This window comes from Aptenodytes patagonicus, chromosome 5 (genome assembly GCF_965638725.1).
Source record: "Aptenodytes patagonicus chromosome 5, bAptPat1.pri.cur, whole genome shotgun sequence".
Classification (NCBI taxonomy): Eukaryota; Metazoa; Chordata; class Aves; order Sphenisciformes; family Spheniscidae; genus Aptenodytes; species Aptenodytes patagonicus.
The window spans coordinates 69,384,981-69,406,416 of record NC_134953.1 but is presented as its reverse complement, the minus strand read 5'-3'; the positions used below and the strand labels follow the sequence as shown (position 1 = coordinate 69,406,416).

General features: G+C 43.9%; 1 protein-coding gene across 16 annotated transcripts in view; it reads left to right on the top strand.

The window, feature by feature from the left end:
* The window catches only part of PTPRF (protein tyrosine phosphatase receptor type F), a 396,981-nt gene that overhangs the window by 172,674 nt on the left and 202,871 nt on the right, over window positions 1–21,436 (top strand). The gene's annotated exons all lie outside the window — the stretch shown is intronic.

Sequence of the window (21,436 nt, the reverse complement as noted above, 5' to 3'; positions counted from 1 at the left end):
CCAGGATAGTGGTCTCCTGCTCTCATTTTGCCATGTCAGAACTGATAAAGTTTGTTGCAGTCATCACTCTCCTTTGATTAACTGATACAGCCTTCTTTTGAGCATTTTATATATCAGATGTCAAACTCTCTTTTTGCAGTTACAAAGGGCTGGTTTAGAATATCCAAAAAAGGCAAAATCTTTTGTTTGTGGCTCTAAAATGCTCAGTTACTTCATTATTTAGTGGAAGTTGAAACTGGGATTCATTTGGTACATAGACTAACAGAATAACTGAATGTAAATGGAGGTGATGTGTTGAAACCGAAGTGGGAAGTGTCTTTGAAAGTGTTTTAATGCTAGTAGTGTGTGTAGCAGTCCTGTGTAGCAGGAGCTGTTCTTTGAGTGCCAGCATACGATGATTCAGAAATGATAACAATACCCCCACATTTTGTGGTGCACTTCATAAGCATCAATAAGCATAGCAGAACTGTTTGTCTCGCAACCAATGGAGGGGGGGAAGTAAATAGTGGAAATCTGTCTAGCCAGGGGTGTGAGGAATATGACAAGCACCAGGTACCTGGGAATAACAGTGTTCAGGGGCTTGCCATTCCCTGTGCTAGTGTTTCAAAATGTGAAAACATTTGAAATAATTGTAAGTGAAGTTAATTTGGAAGGGCTGTGGCTGCTAGTCAAGTAATATTTCTGTGTAAGGGAGATAAATTTGCAGGTTGATATCCCGCACAGTTCATATGGTCTTGGAGGTATTGTAAGAAGTCATCTTTCATTAGCGATGGTCATACTTCATGCTTACAGCAGATAGCTTGTAGATGCTTATGAACACAGAGCCACAAACTGAAAGATAGGAGAGGGAGACTGACTGTCTCTGCAGTCCCTCCTGTTTAAGGCAGGTAGCAAAGAATACCATCTTCTGATGAGGTGATGAGGAAAGGATTTGCAGCATCATGGACTGGTGTACAGGCATGCAATACACTGATACTGAGCTGGTGAGGGGGCTCCGGAGCACCAGATGTACCAGGAGAGGTTGGGGGAGCTGGGTTTGTTCAGCCTTAGGATGAGATGGCTTAAAGGAGGGCCTTACTGCTGTCTTCAACTGCCCAATGGGAGGGTGTAGAGCAGTAGTCAGGCTCTTCTGGCAGGTTTGTGGTGATAGGATGACAGCCAACAGGCATGAGCTAGAACATGGGGAATAGTGATAATATATAATGATTTAAAAATAAATAAATAAATTCCCCACCATGAAGATGGTCAAATGTTGTACCAGGGCCCCAGGGAGGTTGTGGGACGTCCATCCTTGGAAATACTCAAAGCTTGACTGGACAGGGACCGGGCAACCTAATCCAGCTTCAGAGTTGGACCCAGCTTTGAAGTTGGCCCTGCTTTAAGTGGGTGTTTGGAAGGGATGACCTCCAAAAGTCCCTTCCAACCTAAATTACTCTATGATTCATAAACTCTTGACAAGCTCAAAAATGTGGCAGGGTGTGTGTGGGTGCACAGAATGTATATGATGAAACATTGTCCATTTATTTAATTTCTTTTGTTGTTTAATCCACTGCATTTGATTGCACTCCAATTTTTCTTTTATCTTTGAGACATATGGTTGGAATGGAGCTCTATGTTTGTTGAAGCCAGTCCCTGCTGCTGCAACATGCATTCAACCATGTCCTGGAATCCCATTAATAAGTCTATTGATGTGGTGATTAGCCATGTTTGAAAATAGTGGTTTTGTTTATTGAAACATGGGCTCCGATGCATGCATCTGCCATCTTTAGTCATCCAGTTGCTCAATAGCTGTCATAATAGATAAAGAAGTTTAGCAGAGATGAGATGCAGAGATAGAGGAAACTGTGTTGAAGTTCACTATTAATAATTGAAATAGAGGATCAGGTGGTGTTAGGATCAGCTTTTCCTCTTGGAGCGTGGAGCAGCATGGGAGCAGGCTGCTCAGCAAGGTGGTCGATTCTCCATCCTTGGAGCTTCCCAAGGCTCAGCTAGGCAACCCCACTGCTCAAATGATACAGTGTTGGTGAGGGTCCCGCTTCAAGCAGGAGGTTGGACTGGAGACCTCTTGAGGTCCTTTCCCAGCTACGCTTTTGTGATTCAGTGGAGTCTTTTCCATAAACAGTTGAAGAAAATTGTTTCCTTTTTCCTCCTTTCCTTGCCTGTATTGTGGCAGAAGTGGTGCCAGGCTCCATGAAGGCAGTTACGTCTGTTCCAGCTTTTATTTGTATCGCCTATTTTTCCATCCTTTGCAGGTGTACTAGTCAGAAGACATCTAAAAACTCTCACTTTCCTCAAGTAGCTAGGACAAGAATATTTCAGCAAGCTGTCACTTGTTTAGGTTGGAGGAGATACAATCAAGCTTGTTGCAATGTTTGCTCTGGTTTTCAGCCTGGCCTGTAGCGCTAGAAATGAGGGTTCAGTGTGTCACGTTTGGCAAGCAGAGCACGTTCTGGACACTTGGTGGCAGGTGGGAAGAGCTGAGCTGCCTTTGCAGCAGTGGGGATATCCTGCCCTTTCAGAGAGCAGTTATCTCAGCTGCATGGTCTTGGCTGCTTGTTACCAATAATTAACGAAAGACCATAGAAACAAAAATACTTGTCTCCTTCTCTCAAATTCCTAAAGTTAAAGAACTTGAAAATCCAACTGCAAGCATCGAGTATTTACTTAGAATATACTGGCTAAGAAGTTAATAATATAATTTTCTCTGATTTTATATTGAAAGTTAATAGAAGGATAGAAAAAAACAAGTTCTGGGAAGTGAGTGACACTATTACTGCTTTGCTACAGCTTCCTGCAGATAATGGCCCTTTTAAAACTCCTAATGCAGTTTTCCTTGTTTCTTTCATAAATGGAATGGGCTTCTCAATTAAAAAAAAAAAAAAAAAAAGGAAAAAAAAAAAGAGGGTTTGCAGTGCTTCTGAGTCATTTAGATACAGTCAGTCTCTAAATCATGCCAAAATGGCAACAAACCTGGATTTTAAGGAAACTTCAGAATTCTGAAAAAGGAATTACAGAGCAGATGTCCCAAGCAGCTGAGGTCTGTTTCCTCAATAAAATGATGAGCAAAGAATTGGAAGAGAGAAGGTATCTAAAAGAATATACTTTTCTCCTTAATCCTGCCTATCGACTCCTAAATTCAGGCTTCTCTTTCCTGTGCAACTACAAACTCGTACTTAGACAGCAGTGAAGCAGCAATGAAGTTGTTTCTGTCCCCCTTCCTTTCTGTAGCACATTTGACAATGTGTGACAGAGTCCTGCATTCAATTTAAGCTGGTTTAATTTTAGCAATCAGCGTTCTGACTGATCTGTTCAAGAATCATTATTCCAAGAAAGAAAAAAGACCCCAAATCCCCACATCCAAGAAGGAGATAAGAATCGGAAAGGCATCTCCGGAGTTTTTCTGGAGTTCCTAGGTCTGTGTTAGAGAACTGCTGGCCTTCTGCGCTGGCTTTCCTAACCAGTTCAACTGCACTGCCATCCAGAAGGAATAAGTGTGTGCGTGGTTGCAAGCCAGCCCATCAGTGCCTAATGGCATTATGTGCAGCATGGATATACTCAAACCACTGTGGATGAGTGACATACATGGATGCCTGTTAATGCAGCAAGAACAACACTAATATTGTTCTATGTAATTTATTTCATCAAGTTCACTTATTCATAGGTGAAGCACCAAATTAGCAAAACAAAGTGGCTGGTAATATTATTAATAACGATCGCAGCAGTCTGAAAGATAAATCCCTGTCTGCTGCAGTGCCACTGCTGAATTTATAATACTTTGAATGGGGCTTTATAATACTTGGAATTCTAAACACTGGCCTCTGAAATGTGATTTCATGCGACTCAATGAAAACACTTGATAGCTTTTAAGATGCAGTCACCTGGAAGAGGAGGCTGTATTTCCTTGTGGCGGACCGGTGTGTCACTTCTCTCTAGGATGTGGCAGTGTGACTTCACAATGCCAAGACAGTTGGAAGTTTTAAATTAGTGTGTGATTAATTTCCATACTGTCATCATCCTTTCTCAAACCTTTAATTCATATGCCAGCTTTATCACCAGTAATAGTGGGGAAAATGCTTGGCTGAAGGAAATGTGCATCTAAGATTTTGACTGGTGCTGTTGGGCGATTTCAGCACTTTGCAAATCGTGTTGTCAGCCTTGTTTTTACCGTCAAAGCACTGAGAATGTGGGCAGCTGCTCTTGTGCTGGTGGGCTTGTTCTCCCAGTTTATAGTTCATCTCCTGCTTTTCTACCTTTATCTCACTTTTAATTATCTGAGGTTATATTATAACAACAGCTGAATTGCATGTTTTGTATGACTCTACAGCATAGTTCCTAATATGCACAATAAACATGCCTTTGAGGCTTCTGGCTAGTTACAAATAAATTTTTGTTCTTTCCATAACCGTGGTTAAACCATGGATCTGGACATGCACTTGCGTATGAAAGTGCAAGTGGAAGTTTCCAAGCAGCCTTGTTAAACACTTTCTGCACGTGATCAACAGAACTGCAAGGTTTTTTTGAAACTTGGAAATGGTATGTCATGAGGACATTGTAGATGTGATCCTACAAATTAAACTAAGACCGAACAGTTTAAATTATATAGAAGAATTAACAAAAGCTATATTCAGCTGCATAACTTCAAAAAAAGGGGGGGAGGGGAGAAGAAAAGGTGATGATAAGATTATGAATGATATTCTCAAGATGCCCAAACCCAAATGCATGCTTTTTCTTGGTTTTTCAATAAGATGGTGGGACTAACTATTATGAAGAGTATGAAGCAGAATTCAAAGAAACCTTGTAAGAATCAACATGCGGTATCTTTCTTTTTTCTTTTCTTTTTTTTTTTTTTTTTTTCCCTTTTAAGAGGAGCTCTTTAGTCTGTGAAATCTCACAGGGGATATATAAGACAGAAAACATTTTACTGCTATTAAGAAGGGGGTAAAAATGATCCAAGGTATACATTGGGGGCAAGAGAGAAAAAGGACAGAGATGGAATGGAAGCCTTTTCAGCTAAAGGATCATGTTAGCATACAAACAAGTGGGTATAATTGACAACAAATAACTTTAAAAACCACAATCTGTTTCCCAGCTGATGTTTCCACGACCATCAATTTGGAACAGTTTTCCAGTAAGAGAAGTGTGGCTGAAACTCAAACCTGTGTTAAGACGGTGCGTGATCCATTTGCAAAAGCAGTTGTGCAGTGCAGCTCTTGCGAGGCCGAGGGACAGGACTCTGCTTTGGAGAGCTCATTCCAGCCCTCTGTGCCTGTACGTTTTGGCTGTCCGTGTCACACTTGCTCTGACAGGCTCTGGTGCTCGGTTGCTGCTGCTTAGTGTTTCTATTTCAAATTCCTCTTTGATAACGGTGACAGGCAGCAACCCATTTGATACCCTGTTGGTGTAACTAATTCCAACTCAGCAAATGGGGAACCCCCCCTTTGATAAACATTTATTCCTGGAGAACACAAGCAGAGTTGGCAGGCACCTACCTTCAAGTCAGTCTTTAAAACATAACATGAAAATCAAAGATTGGTGATAGGCAGGAGATTATTCCTGCATGGGTAATTCTTAAGCAAGATCTATTTGCCTATATACAGGTATGCTATCCTCACCATTAACAGAGCTGAGCGACTAATAAAATTCACTTGAGGCAGGCATAATTGGACAGGCTCTTTTGTCTCATCTTCCTGTTTTCTAGGCTGTGTTAACGATTTAGCGATGTGCTGACTTGCAGTAGGTAAGGAAGGCTGCCATTCTTTCAAGCTTCAGATTCAAGTACAGATTTGTGTTTCACCCAGGTGTACATCCTTCACAAAATATACTGGGATGTCAGATCCCTGAGGTGGCAACAGTGCCTTCTTTCTCATGCACGTAAAACCTGAGAAGCGCAGTTAGTGCGCACTGAGGGAGCTTGTCATCCTCTTTGCTGGTATGGATTTTAGTCCAGCAAATCGAGTGTGAAGTCAGGAACCTTGGGACTCGGCCAACAGAGCGGGGATGGGTAAGGGAGACTTAGACATAGCACTCTAAAAGACAAATCTGTTTTCTATTATAAATACATCCTGTGTAGTCTCCACAAAGAGCTTAAAAGCAAGCTGAACCTTGCAGGTTTGACATCTGTGTGCACGGTGCATGTCCCTTAAGCTTGTAGCATGTGATAGTTTTGTCTAGCAGTGAGAATGAAAGTAAGTGATGCAGGCAAACACTAAGTACGGCAAATCTCCATAAGCAGCATACTTGCTTACTGCTCTCTTGTGGCACCTGCAGCCTTCCATGTATTTGTGAGTCTCTGATTTGGGGATAAACATCTTTCTAGGCAGCAAAAGTCAGTGTAAGGGCTGGTATTGCCAGTTCTGGGTTCTCCCTGATGGGCTTATCCTGGTGAATGTATGGCAAGGAGTCAACAGTGGAACAGCCCTCACAGTTCACTCTGCGATCGTGTGAATCTTGCATGAAATTGGGACTTGCTGCTGATGTGAGGAGAAATGTGGAAGAAGGTGCTGGAAGTCTGGGTTGAGGGACAATCTAGGACTATTTGTGAGTAGGTCATGGCTAAAATACCAAGAACATACTTGAGTTAAGATGCGTGAGAGAATACAAAAAGAAAAATTACAGGAGCTACTGGATGCTTTTCATTGTTCATAGACATTCCCAGTCTTTGTACTTAGCTTCTGCTTAATGCCAGCTTGGTAAACATTACTCTTTAGGCACTATGCCAGCCCCTGTGGCTCATGACTCGAGTGTGATCTGAGCAGTAAGATCTTCACAGGGAAGGCAGCTGCTGAAGGGTACCCAGCCTGAAAGCCCGTGTCAGGGATGCCCGTTTCTTTGGTTTTGGTCATGTGCTGTAACTCCCTGCCACCACTTTCTGTTGTATTTTAGTCTGCTCATGTCCCACCAGCTACTGCAGGAGTTCATGTCACAGTAAGGTCCATGACCTGCAGCAGAGCTCCGTGGTGAGCAAGGAACATGTCCTCCTAAGCAGTGAGGATTATACTTTTGGTGCTTTTAACTAGGGAAGTTTGTTTCTGGGTAGCAGGCAGTGTTTCTGGCTTTGTGAGGATAAAATACACTCTCTCAGATACCACCTCCTTGGTGGAATATATGTGCTGCCTTGCCAAGATACCTACTGCAATGGTGACGTTAACTGGTTTTCCCTTTTCCCAGAGACACAGATACTGTCAGAGGTGCTGAAGAAAGAGGTAATTCATGACATAGAAGAAATATCTCCTTTAGACAGACTCAGCCCCTTCAGAGCCGCGCACTGCCATGCAGCCCATAGAGTTACTGTGGTGCTGGGTTTCCCAGTGGCCCCCTGCACAAAGCACCCGCAGGGGTAGCTCCCCAGTCCTGCAGGTCCTGCGCGCAGCCTTTCCTCTTCAGTGCATACTCCAGCCTGTACACAAGTCCCAGGCCAGCTCTGGAAATTCAAATGCAGCACCTCGCGGTCCCAGTGCATTATGTTCTGGGCTTCAGGATAGGCCTGGTGGCCACAGCAACTTTTCACAGCGTGGTAAACAGTAACTTATCCACGTTGACCGCAGCTTTCTGTATTTCTTGCAACTCTATGCATAATCAGGTGAAATCAAGTACAAGTTGGTGCAGGTAAAAGGCCACAAAAAATGAAATCTGGAACCATGCCTGTAGCTAGAGATTTAAGGAGTTTAGTTTGGAAACAGTTAGAGGCTGACCTGATCATCTACACAGAGAAAAGTTATTAAAGTGAAAAGAGCTTTTCATTTTATCTGTTAAATTCATAACACAGCAAGGAATGGATGCTAGAAAAATTAAATCAAGAATGCAGCAACCATGAAGGTGATTAATTTTTATGCCTTTCTAAAAGTCAGCCCTCACTGAACCAGAAAGCCCTGGGTGGAGGAGGGGACTGGGCACCTCCTGGGATGAAGCGTCTGCCCTGTTTTATGCACAGAGCAGGGCTGGATTGCAGCAGCTGTAAAACTGCAAACCCCTGGCATGTGTCAATCATTTTTTACTGTGAGGTTCAGACACCCAATATTCATGTTGGATGGAGTCAGATGTTTTCCACGTACATACAGAGCGATTTTGGGAAAACTCGGGGGGCAGTTCATGGACAGGAGACAGCGCCTCTCGGAGCTTCCCCAGCTCCACCACCGATTGCACCAAGGTCAGCGTGCAGCTGGGCGCTGCACAGCATGGCTTCGGCGCACTCCCTTTTGGTTCTTGTCTTTTTGCTGTGGAGGACTGGGATTGCTCAGCAGCCCTCTGCCAGCGCAGTCCTGCTGCCAGGCGGAGGTGGTAGCCCTGGCGTCGAAACTCTGCTCAAATAGCTTTTGAGCTGTGCGTGACTCTGTGCCTTCATTTAGCCACTGCTAAAATACATCATTACAGGGAAAAAAAGCTGCCTGGTGTCTCCCAGAAGCGTTGAACCTCTCCATCCAGGCTTATCAAGGAGTCTGACTTGGAGGAAGCCTTTTAATGGGGAAATATTTCTGTTTCTTGGGGAATTTCAAGTAAGATTGAGCAAAAATTAGTAACTTTTTTTTTTACACTTGAGAGTATTTTGCTTGGGTGCCTAGCTACCTGCTGAAATTTTTTACACTCTGGTAAACATTTAAATGTGGAAATTATATTTCTTGGTTTTCTGCAGACTGTACTACAGATGCTGCATGATAAAACAGTTGATACAAATAGCAAGAAAAATTCACTGGTGTAACAGAAATGCCAGAGTGTACTCATTATCATTAAGCAGAAAGTTTTCCTCCTCACCAGGTAGATGAGGCAGAAATTTGGTTCATAGTACTAGGAGGAGGACAGAACAATGTACAGTGGCATTAAAATGAAATGCGGGTCCCTTCCTGAGAGCCCGGGATGCCTTTGCTTTAGTAAGGGATATCCTGAAGAGGTCACTTATTCTGCCTCCCAGTTCTATTAAAATCATTGTACTATGTTCTCTGTTTACAAAATAAGGTTTACACTCACTTTTAATTCTTAAAAGCAGAGGAAAAACCTGAGCTTGGTGAAGCCTTTTGAATTGCTGAATCAAGAACTAGCTGCTTGCAGAGAGGGATTAAAACCTTTTAATCCTTTTGTGTAAAAGAATATGGTGTTTAATGTGGTAGGCATGCTGGCAAAATTAATTTTCATATTTTTTCAAGCACAAGATTTCAGTTCTGTCTTTGTTTCCTTGTCCTGCATATCTTACAGGTTCTTTACACTATGCAATACACTTTATTAACTTAGAAGTTTTGAAGAAATTTGCAAATAACAAAAGGCAGATTTGGAAGGAAAAGTAAGTTCCTAGGAGCAGGCACAGCTGTTACGTACTGCCTCAGGCTGCGTTGTGATGACTGATTTCAGAGCCCAGTAGCTGGCATTATTATTCTCTTGTCCGTTGTACGTATTCAGTGAAGAGGGAGGAGGCCTGAACTCAGGTACTGAATTTTGTGTATGATTAAATGAATGTTCTATATGTATGCATTTGAAAGCCCTTAAGTGAATGTTGTGTAAATGGTAATAATTGGAGGCAGTCTCCTTGCAGTCCTTTCTCAAGCTAAATAAGGTCTAAGGCCAAAGGCCCAAATGTTTAATTGTATTAAACACAGAGGCTGAAAAATTTATTAACTCAAAGTGTGTATTACCAAGTTAATTGAAAGTGCCTTTAAGCTATTACCAGGTGGAAATTTGACTTCAGGTTTCAATTTTAGATTAAAGCAAAGCAGAAAACCATTCTGTGAGGCTTCTGGAAGGTCTGCAGTTAGAGCAGTGCTTCTCTGCTCTCCCTTACTTTTCTACTCTGTATAATACTTAGTATAAATGCTGGGGAGTTAGAATCAAAAGCTAAACCCATATATAGGGGTCTGGCTTTTCCCAAGATACGTGGCAAGCTGCACACGCAGGCTGCGGGTGCTCTAGGGAAACGTAAAAGCAGAGGAGGGGAAACAAAGACAACCTCAGGTTCTAGAAGGATGTTTTTCGGGGCTGTTTTTCTGCTTTGTTTTTAATCAGTATTCTTCAGTCATATACAGGACTGCTTTGTGCTTCTTGGCATATTTTTCTTCTAGTTACGTGTTATTTCAGTTATTGGAAGCAATTGTAAGAATGGTGTCATAGTAGAGAGGTTGATTTATTTATTTTTTTTTTTCCCCCTTTCCTGGCACACAAGAAACTTTAAAAAAAAAACATAGACAAGAGTCAATCACAGCATAGGGATTAGCCAGAGTTAGGGATTTTCTTACTAAGATGTAAAGCAGCTCACACTGATAGCCAGCCGGGCACTTTGAGAAAGACATTGCAATTACAACAGCCCTGAAAAATAACGGAGAAAATTTGCCACCCTGTGCACAAAATCCGTAGGCACCCTGCAGATATGATGAGAAACCACCTCCCCTTTGTGTTAAGGTCTAAGTTGCCTGCCTAAAACTCTCTCCACAAATAAATCAGCACCCAAAATGTTCAGCGCCGCTGAGCGACTTGCACAGCATCCTTGTGTGATGGTTGCCGGAGACAATTCTGTTTCAGTATCATGTCAGTTAATTTTAGGCGTTTAAACTCTTTCAACAATTTTCATGATTCATAAAGAGACAGAATTAGAAATTTACTGAAGTGCAATACTATGATGACAGGCTGTTGCTGTAGTTTATTAATATCCAGTAATTGTGGCCTTAACACTTGAGTGAACTAATGGCTTTTAACCCGTATTTCTGTGGAATAAGCAGGTTTCTCCAAACATCAGCATTTAACAGTGGACGCCCAGTTTCTGCTGGTGCGGGGTTGGTTTATGTATAACTGTCCAGACACTGACCAGAAGTACACAGGACACATGAGGTTTTAAGATGTTTCTTTAAGAAGAAATTTTAAAATATTCAATTTTAACTTAAATACTATTTAATGTTTTATATCAGATGTAATTAGTATAAATCCTGTATTAGCAAAAGGGAAACCATTCACTTTATTTGGTTTCATTTTGTACGAACTCAAAAGGTATCTATGAGTAACTTTATGGAAGTCAGGAGATGAAGGTGAGGAGAAATGCACCTTGCTTTGAGATAATGTTTGTAGATTTGATTATCACGGACAACCACACTTAAAGGTGGAAAACTCAACCACTAAAATTGGATTGAAATAGCAGAATCGTTTGTCCTAGCTGTTGGGAATCTTTTAAGCATTAAAACCTATTAACAATAAGATGATAAAACAGGAGAGGAGGATGTGCAGGTAACATTAGGTAACCTGTAATTCAGAGCGATCTGAGGAAAGTGTTGAATTTGGAATGCCATTTTCTGTGATTGGGATGCAGTTAAGTGTTTTTTAAAGTGGATGGGAGAAAGGGTTATGATCCATTCACTGGATAAAAAGAAAATTGTGTATGTGTCTGAGCATGCAACACCCCACTTATATATTTGCATTTATTTAGTAAGTACCTTGCACCCAGCAATAAAGGCCAAAAGTTTAATTTACAAAGTGCTGTCATCTTCGCGAAATAAAACCGAAATAGGAGAAATAAGGAATGAATTAGCATTGTGATCACCGAGACCCACTGACACTTTAGTAAGCTGTTGTTAAAGAAATGTTATTACAAGGCTCAAACAGGCTCTTCCTACTTGTAAATTATACAAGAATTAACAGTGCAAGTTTGAAAAATTGTATTTTGCCAAACAATATTCCTAATGATGACAAAGGGACAGGAACCACGTTTAAACGATGGTGGGTATATTGAAAGGAAAACATAAGGATATTAAACATAAGGATAGCTGGAGAGCCCACTGGCTTGCCTCCTGCCTTGCAGCAGATGCTTAGGAGAGAAATCACAGTAGGTTTCACCAGAGTATCCTTCCAGCAGGCAGCCGTCCATGCACAGATATCAATCATCCAAGATCATAAAGGAAACAGAGAAATACCCTTGCTGTATATATAAGAATGGGCCACCTCTGCCTTCTAGACCACTTTATTTCCACTTCAAAGTCAGTCATGAACATGAGAAAGTCTGTGTCATTCTTGGTTTCTTCCCAGTGTTATAACAACCGAGCCACATCATCATTTTTTTGCGTATTCGTCCTGACAGCAGCCATGTGAGAATAGCAGGCAAGTTTTACAGTGGAAGCTGAGGCACAGTTGTGCCTTGGCATATATGACAGGGAAGGTTAAAGGCAGGGATTTAAACCTGAATTTCACAATTTCCAGACTCAAGAACTATTCCCATTATGATCTTTACCTGCTTGTGTCAGTAACTTCTTTTAATTCATTTAGCCCAGGCACCTAAATAAGGTTACCCATGTATGGCTATTGTATGTGCTTATCTAGTTCATCTCATATCACAACTATAATTTTTTCCTTCACAAATGAGGCTACTTTCAATCTTAATTTAGCCCAAGTCATAAAAGCTTTCAGATAAAAATACAAGCTCCCCTCTCCTACAGCGTCGGTCTTATTTTTGGCTGCCCTTCTATTTAGAACAGTGGGTACTTGTAGCATGAGGACAGAGATATTTTTCTTTAAAATCTCTCACAGCAGGTGAGTGTTCACAGAACACTTAATTGCAGACATGTGTTTAATAATTCATTTTTCTCAAACCTTTGTGCAACTCTTTGGGAAAAATAGCATCCACAAGAACAGGAGGAGCAGTATGATTGCCAGTTTCTGAATTAAAATTTTTGGATGAAGTATATTTGATGTGGGTGCTAAATACTGAAAAAGCATCAGGATTCAATTTAATTTTCCTATTTATTTTAAGAAACCACCTAATGATGGGTCTTTGAAAAAAACCAAGTTAATATTTGGGTATATGAAGTATATTTATGTTGGCATATATTATGTTTCAGCCACTTGAAATTTTTTGGCTCTTACAAAATTACAAGGAAGCATCTTCTGTATGACTAGTGTGTGCTTAATGTGTAGCAAAATACAAGGACCTGTGCTAAATATACATGACCCAGCATCATTTTTCGAGGCTCTGGCTGGTGTTCAAGTCAGGTAATGCAGATCATACGTTACTTCTCAAAGGCCATGGTTCACATAAAAAGACACATTGCTGAGTTAGAGGGAGGCTACACCTCTGTGCCTCAGTCTGGAAGGAAATCTGGCAAAAGAGACTTTTCCCCCTGGGAGGGTCCTTTGGGTTCACTGAGAAGCTGCACAGCCTAAAAACAACACACGTGATGGTGTGACTCTGAACGGCTCTGGTAAAGAAAGGAAAACCTGAAAAAGAGAACTGAAATGTTACTACTCTGCTACAAATGTTTGGTAGGGCAAATTTTAAAATAGCTGCTGAGATGGTTTTCTGATTTATAACAATTGTTTCACAACAAGAAAATTGTCTAGAATAGTAGAGAACAACAGTGATTTTTTAATATATAAAAGATGGGTAAGAGAGAGGCATCTCCGTGGTTGGCTGTCTCTCTGAGTTGCCCTGCAGGAAGGCTGTGTCAGTGGCTCTCCAGTAGACCAGAGATTCTGCCTTTGAGGGCTTCAGGTTCCCCTCCCAAACCCATCGCGTTTGCTTTTGCTGGGGAGGGCAGACAACAGCCTTACTGATTAGTGCATACCTAACTTGTCTGCTTGTTACTTCTCCCTCTGGCTTTCTGTACCCACGTTCTTGTGGACCTCTTAAAATGTAATTCAAGGGAGTATTTCTTTTGAAAGCATCACCCACCCTAGCTCAGCCCAGGACTCTGCATGAGTTTGCTGCTGTTTTCCAGCATAGTGAAGTAGACTCATGTGTGCCTAAATCTCTGCATAGCATCTCTTCCACAGCATGAGGCCCTCCTTGCGATTCCCTTTATAGGATTATCCAGGAATCTGTGCTTGCTCAGCAAGTGACTTTTTCAACACTATCAACTGTGAAAGGAAAGTCCTTTTCTTCTGAAATGTTTTTGTTTGGTTTTTTTTTTTTAAGTTTCTCAATGGAGAGCATGTCTGAGCAAGTTGTTATTTTTCAGCCCCCAGCCAAATAAGATGAAGCCTGTTTCTTTCTCTTGTAAGAAAATACTCTATTTTCCACAGTCTTCCTCCTCAGAACTGTGTTGTTCCCATAAGCTCTCTAGAATAATTTAGTTTTGAGCAAAGACCAAACAGGAACAATTTCAGCCAAGAAGGTGAAAGTTTCCCATTCTCCTGTGTGAAGCTTATGAGTGAATAGAAATAATGATAGCAGTAATTTCCACTCCTGGTGTAGTGGGAACTTTGTTATGAAGCAAGAATTAGTTTACAGGGCAAGAACTGAACGTGATCCAGGGATCTGACACTGAGCAGAGAAGCCAGGGAGAGAGAGGCTGGAGTTGTTTGGACTTGGAGTTATGAAATGACAAATACACCAGTCTGGAGTTGTTACTCCACGTGATGGAGTAAGCAAAGGTGGGTGTGATGGGCACCCAGCCATCTGGCACCTCTCTCTGCTGTCACCCAAGACTAGCTCGGGAGGTTCTCTCTCAAGCTGATATTTCACAGATTCGTCTTTGGAATACGATCACTCTTTTTTTCTTTTTTAAACTTTCAATAAAAAAATCTTCAGCTTTGCCTGGTCCTTAGGTCACCAGGGAAAAGATAGAATTTCACTGCGAAAGACATTTCAGTTCCTTGTATTTATTTGTAGTTTGTTTGAACAGCAAACAGTTAACTTCAGGCTTGGCATGTGCGTAATCTTCTGTGGAGACTCTGGTAATTTTGAATTTAAGAGGGGAAAAAGAGAAGGACTAGGTTACTGGTTAAATATTATATTTTCAGTACATCCTTATTTTTTTTTCTTGCTGTGTTTCTAGGGCTACCCTAAGAGTGCAAACACTCAAAACAGGTTAAAAAAGACTGCTTGGACCATCACCTGTCCCTAGTGGTTGTTACTACTGCCCTTTGGAGGTAACTAGTGATGTGTCCCATGGCAGCCTCCTCCGGGCAGTAGAGATGTTGGTTGGAGGGGAGGTGTGGAGGTAGTCTAGTCCACTTAACATGCATTCTCCACAGACACCCAAGATTTTCATGGATGATCTGTCGCAATTCTGTTAGCTGTCACTGAGATAAGTTTTGGGATTTGCTGTAACAGTTACCAATCAGTATAAAAATATGTATGCGCATGCCTGACTCTATTGTCCTGAGGCCAGGACTCAGGATTTTAGGTTTGTTTAATTACCACTTTCCTTCCATTTCAAAACTTTAGGGCATACAAATATTTAAAATGGCTTTGTAGAAATACCCTTTACCAGACTGTGTGAGAATTTGATTTATGAACAGGTACGCTTTTGTGACCAGTCTCAGTGGATTTAGATGGTTTCCAGAAATCAGGGTTGCTCAATTAAATGTGCAGAGGAACAAGATTCATTACAACAATGTAAATTCAAGCTGAACAAGGCAGCAGGTTTTTTAGGCTTTACTGCCAGTGAACATTCAGTTTCCTTTTGTTCTTTTTAATAGTATTGATTTTTTTAAAAGGTACAAAAGTAAAGTAAGTCCTCAGTGTACGAGCTGGGGAGTAGGTGTACAGTGAGAGATATAATTGTATTATATTGTATTCTTCAAGGACAAAAGTTTTTTGGATTCTGTTGTATTTGTCATTTGAAAAATTTACACTATTTTACTAAGATCACAGAGTAAATAACAGAAAATCAAAAGAACAAATCAACTGCCAAAATGCAATACAAGACATCAGCTCAGCACACTGCATAGCAAAACAGTCAATCGCACTGCAATCACTAGCAGCCTGAACAGTAAATTAACATTTCACTGGGATAGATGAGAGGTGAATAAACACGGATATATGTAAATACAAACTAAGTAGAAATAGACACCATTATTGATGAGTAAATACGTGAATTCAGCATCAGTTAAGCAAGCACACTTAATAATTGCTTGCTGTTCATGTCAGGACAATGTGCCAAAGACTGCAGACAGCAGCCATCATGTCTTAAAAGGCATTTTCTGGGTTTTGAGCTATTTTCTTTGTGCAATCCTGGGGCTCCCTTCAAGGATGGCAAAATTCAGTACAACTGTGTGTGGTGAATTTCTGTGGTCAGATCTGCAATATTCTTTCACAGAAGCTTGTTGAGGACAGAGCATGCGTATCTACTTCTGTGTGGACATTGCTGACCTCAGTGGATCCACCATCTGCAAAGGCCTTTTGGAAATAAAGCCGAGCAAGCAGCAGTAGTGGAGGTCCAGGCCTGCAGCTTAGTCTCTCAGCTGTGACCTCCAGATCGCCTGGGTTCAGGGTTGGCATGTCCCCTGGTGCCTGTGGTCTGTGTAGGTGGTTAGTGGGCTCCCTAGCACACAACTGCAGTCAGTGTTGAGCATCTGATATTGCAAGTTTTGAAGGGGTCTGCTGTCCTGCTGCCTCAGAAGTGGCATGCCACCAGCCCCTCTCTGTTAAGCGTGTCCTCAGCTGGTGGCTGCTTCTCCATGTGGTGCCAACTGGTCTGACCTTGCCCTTCACTCTGAAGCTGTGGTGGGTTGACCTTGGCCAGATGCCCACCCAGCTGCGGACTGCAGGGAAATACCTGCTCCACCGTGGTATATTCATGGGCTGTAGGGGAGTCTCTGCTTAGGTGCCTGGAGCTCCTCCTCCCCTTCTGACCTGAGGGCTCACATGGCTGTTTCTCACACTTTTTACGTCACTCCTTACAGACGTGAGGCGTTTTGCCCCTTCTTGAACCTGTTGTCATGGCAGTGCCTCTGTGGTGAGCATGACTGTGCCCTGCTGTGGGGCCATTGCGGAACTGGCTGTGGATAGGGCAGCCCTGACATCTCCTCACGGAGACGCCCCTGCAGCTTGCCACCACCACCACCTTGACACCTACACCCCATACACACAGTGGTGGTGTGCATGTGAAGCAAGAAGCATCCTGGGACCTCAGCAGCCTCCCTGGTCTGATCCACACACGTTGGAGTAGGGCAGAGCCTGGCCTCTGGGCTTTGTCAAAAGCAGCAATCGGAGTATGTCAGTTGGTTGAGCTGCTGTGCATGTTGAGTCACCCCATGTCACGCTGTAGGCACAGTTGGCATCTGCGTAAGCAGTTAGCATGGGCTAAACCAGAAGGTGAAACTGGGATTAAGGAGAGTCCCACAGTTTTAGCAAAGTCTTCAGAGATTGCTGTTTAAGGGCAAAGTTGCACTCCGCAGCTTCAGGTGGCAGGTGCCAGCTTGCAGCTGCTGAGGGAGAGGTGCCATCTTCCAGTGCCCCCCAGCCCCATCTGATCCTGCCCTGAGCCACTGTGCTCCCTACCCTGCTTGGAAAAGAAGGAAAAAGCTGCTTTCTGCCAGGTGAGGGGCCTGACTCTGCTCCACAGAGGCTCTGGTGACCCCGGAGCTGCTTGTAGGGGTTTGGGCACTGGTGGTTGGAGGCAGGGAGGGGAGGCGAGGGGAATGAGGAGCAGAGCAAGGCCCCCTGCCCTCTTCAGTAGCTGCAAGCGGCCGGACCGGCTCAGCTGTAACGTGAAACTGCACCCTTAGCATCTTATATGTTAGGAAAATACATTTAAAGATTGTCTTCTTTTGGGGTTGCTGAATCTGTATCCTCCTAGATTGGGGAAACTCAGTCCTCAGTTCATCAAAAGCTTAGAGTTTAAACCACCTGGGCTTACAGATGTTGTCCCCCTCTCCCTCAGGGACATACTCATGGACGTGTCCAGAACGTGAAGATGCGGAACCACCACCAGCTCTCCTGGGGATGTTGGTTTGGTGTCTTGGGGTTGAACAGGTTTCTCCTCTCACCCTTATTCCTTTCTACATCCCAGCAGCTGTCTCTGCCCCGTTTATAGGTCAGGTTCATCTTCGAGGTGGTCGATCAGAATCATATTTGAAATGTGGCCTTAGCACGACCTGTACACTGAATGACATCATGGGTGGACTCTGTTAACTCCCTCTGTGGAGTTAAATGTTTTAGTGCTTTATAGGGATACAAGATCATCAAACGCTTCTCACTTGGACAAAGCAGTGTTTCAAAATTACCCTCGGATGACACATTGCAAAATTTTCTTGTACAGTGAGTGCAGAAGAAAAATATAAACATTGAACCTGGATGCCTAGTTTTATCCATCCAAGTCTGTCATGTAAATCCAGAAGACACAACTGTATTTTCATGAAACTTCTTTTATTGATTATTAAAATGTTACATGATTTTTTTTTTTCCATTTTTGCTGAATCTTTCAGGCCTGAATGTCACTTTGGTTTCTTTGCTGACTTTCACTTTTAGTGATTAGTTTCTTACCAAGCATAGGCCAGCCTGTGCAGGTTTCCAGATGCTTATAGACTGTAGGATTTTTATGTCAATCCACATCTAAAACAAAATTAAAGTTATTTGTGTACTTAAAACTGTGTCTGTTAATTCTGACGAACATCTTAACAGCTTTCAGGAAAACTCAGGCACTCATCTGAGAGCAAAGGCTGCAGCTGCAGCTGGGGGGTCTGCACCATCTACTCCAGTGGTGGCCAGTGCCTCTGCCCAGACGGAGCTGCTGAAGGGAGAGGCTGCAGTGCAGACCTCAGGCTGCAGGAAGTGCCTAGACCTCTCTCCTGGGGCAGGGACAGGCAGCAGACCTGCCTGCAAAAGGTGTGCCCAGGTGGAGGACCTCCTGCAGCAGGTGGCTGAGCTGCAGGAGGTGGTGAGAAGGCTGTGTAACGTCAGGGAGGCAGAGGAGGAGTTAGATAGCTGGTTCCAGTCTGCAGTGGACCCATAGCCCACAGCCAAACAGCCAAAAACTCCCCCATCGGCACACACAGAAGGGAGGGGGGCCAATAATGCAGAAGAATGGATGGTTGCAAAGGCAAGGGCCAGCAGGAGGAAGAGACTTCCACCAAAGCCTGAGGTGCCCTTGCAGAACCACCTCACCACTCTGCAGACTGAAGAGGAAAGACCCGTCACACAAGGAGAGACACTGGAGCTAAGGCAGCCCGATCTGCTCCCCGTATAACAACCAGCACAACTAAGAAAAGGCGAAGGAGGATGGTAGTAGGCCACTTTCTTCTGAGAGGTACGGAGGCACCCATTTGCCAACCTGACACACTCTCTAGAGAGATGTGCTGCTTACCGGGGGCTTGTATCAGGGATGTCACTGAGAGGCTATCAAGCCTCGTGCGGTCACTGACGATTATCTGCTGCTGCTGTTTCATGTGAACACCAGTGACACAGCCAGGAGCAGCCTGAGGAGTATCAAGAAGGATTGCAGAGCCCTGGGGGTGGTGGTAAGGGACTCGGGAGCGCAGGTAGTTTTTTTCATCAATCCTGCCGGTCAAAGGGAAGGGGTTTGAAAGGGCCAGTCGAATCTGGCGAATCAACAAATGGTTACAGGACTGGTGCCACAGCCAGGGGTTTGGCTAGACCCTGGGACTTGCTTTGAGAAACCTGGTCTACTAGGGGCTGATGGGGTCCATCTGTCAGAGAAGGGGAAGAGCATCTTTGGTTATAGGCTTGCCAAGCTGGTGAAGAGGGCTTTACGTTAAAGTTGCCGGGGGAGGGGAACCTCAGTCCATCCCACTCCTACCAGTTTGATGCCAGGGCCACCAAGGAGCTCCTGGACAAACTCAAACACAAAAAGGAAGCCTACAGAGGGTGGAAGCAAGGACGGGTAGCCTGGGAGGAATACAGAGACATTGTCTGAGCAGCCAGGGATCAGGTTAGGAAAGCTAAAGCCCTGATAGAATTAAATCTGGCCAGGGACGACAAAGGCAACAAGAAAAGATTCTATAGGTATGTCAGGGATAAAAGGAAGACTAGGGAAAATGTGGGCCCTCTTCGGAACGAAACGGGGGACCTGGTTGCTTGGGATATGGAGAAGGCGGAGGTACTCAATGACTTTTTTGCCTCAGTCTTTACCAGCAAGTGCTCAAGCCTCACCGCCCAAGCCGCAGAAGGCAAAGGCAGGGACTGGGAGAATGAAGAGCCGCCCACTGTAGGAGAAGATCAGGTTCGAGACCATCTAAGGCACCTGAAGGTGCACAAGTCCATGGGACCTGATGAGATCCGTCTGTGGGTTCTGAAGGAACTGGCGGATGAAGTTGTTAAGCCACTGTCCATCATATTTGAGAAGTCGTGGCAGCCCGATGAAGTTCCCACTGACTGGAAAAGGGGAAACATAACCCCCATTTTTAAAAAGGGAAAAAAGGAAGACCCGGGGAGCTACAGGCCAGTCAGTCTCACCTCTTGTGCCCGGCAAGATCACGGAGCAGATCCTCCTGGAAACTGTGCTAAGGCACATGGAAAATAAGGAGGTGATTGGTGACAGCCAGCATGGCTTCACTGAGGGCAAATTGTGCCTGACAAATTTGGTGGCCTTCGACAACGGGGTTACAGCGTTGGTGGATAAGGGAAGAGCAACTGAAGTTGGCTACCTGGACTTGTGCAAAGCATTTGACGCTGTCCCGCATGACATCCTTCTCTCTAAATTGGAGAGACATGGATTTGACAGATGGACCACTTGGTGGAGAAGGAATTGGCTGGATGGTCGCACTCAAAGAGTTGCAGTCAACGGCTTGATGTCCAAGTGGAGACCAGTGACAAGTGGCATTCCTCAGGGGTTGGTATTGGGACTGGTGCTGTTTAACATCTTTGTCAGCAAAATAGACAGTGGGATTGAGTGCACCCTCATCATGTTTGCTGATGACACCAAGCTGTGTGGTGCGGTCGACACACTGGAGGTAAGGGATGCCATCCAGAAGTACCTTGACAGGCTTGAGAGGTGGGCCTGTGTGAACCTCATGAAGTTCAACAAGGCCAAGTGCAAGGTCCTGCACATGGGTCGGGGCAATTCCAAGCACAAATACAGGCTGGGCAGAGAATGGATTGAGAGCAGCCCTGAGGAGAAGGACTTGGGGTTGTTGGTTGATGAGAAGCTCAACATGAGCCAGCAATGTGCACTTGCAGCCCAGAAAGCCAACCGTATCCTGGGCTGCATCAAGAGAAGCACGACCAGCAGGGTGATTCTCCCCTTCTGCTCCGCTCTCGTGAGACCCCACCTGGAGTACTGCGTTCAGCTCTGGGGCCTCCAGCATAAGAAGGACATTGACCTGTTGGAGCGAGACCAGAGGAGAGCCACAAAGATGATCAGAGGGCTGGAGCACCTCTTCTATGAAGACAGGCTGAGAGAGTTGGGGTTGTTCAGCCTGGAGAAGAGAAGGCTCCAGGGAGACCTTATAGCAGCCTTCCAGTAACTGAAAGGAGCCCACAAGAAAGCTGGAGAGGTACTTTTTACAAGGGCATGTAGTGATAGGACAAGGGGTAATGGCTTTAAACTGAAAGAGGGTAGATTTAGATTAGATATGAGGAAGAAATTATTTACTATGAGGGTGGTGAGGCAGTGGAACAGGTTGCCCAGAGAAGATGTGGATGCCCCATCCCTGGAAGTGTTCAAGGCCAGGTTGGACAGGGCTTTGAGCAACCTGGTCTAGTGGAAGGTGTCCTTGCCCATGGCAGGGGGGTTGGAACTAGATGATCTTTAAGGTCCCTTCCAACCCAAACCGTTCTATGAGTCTATGAAAA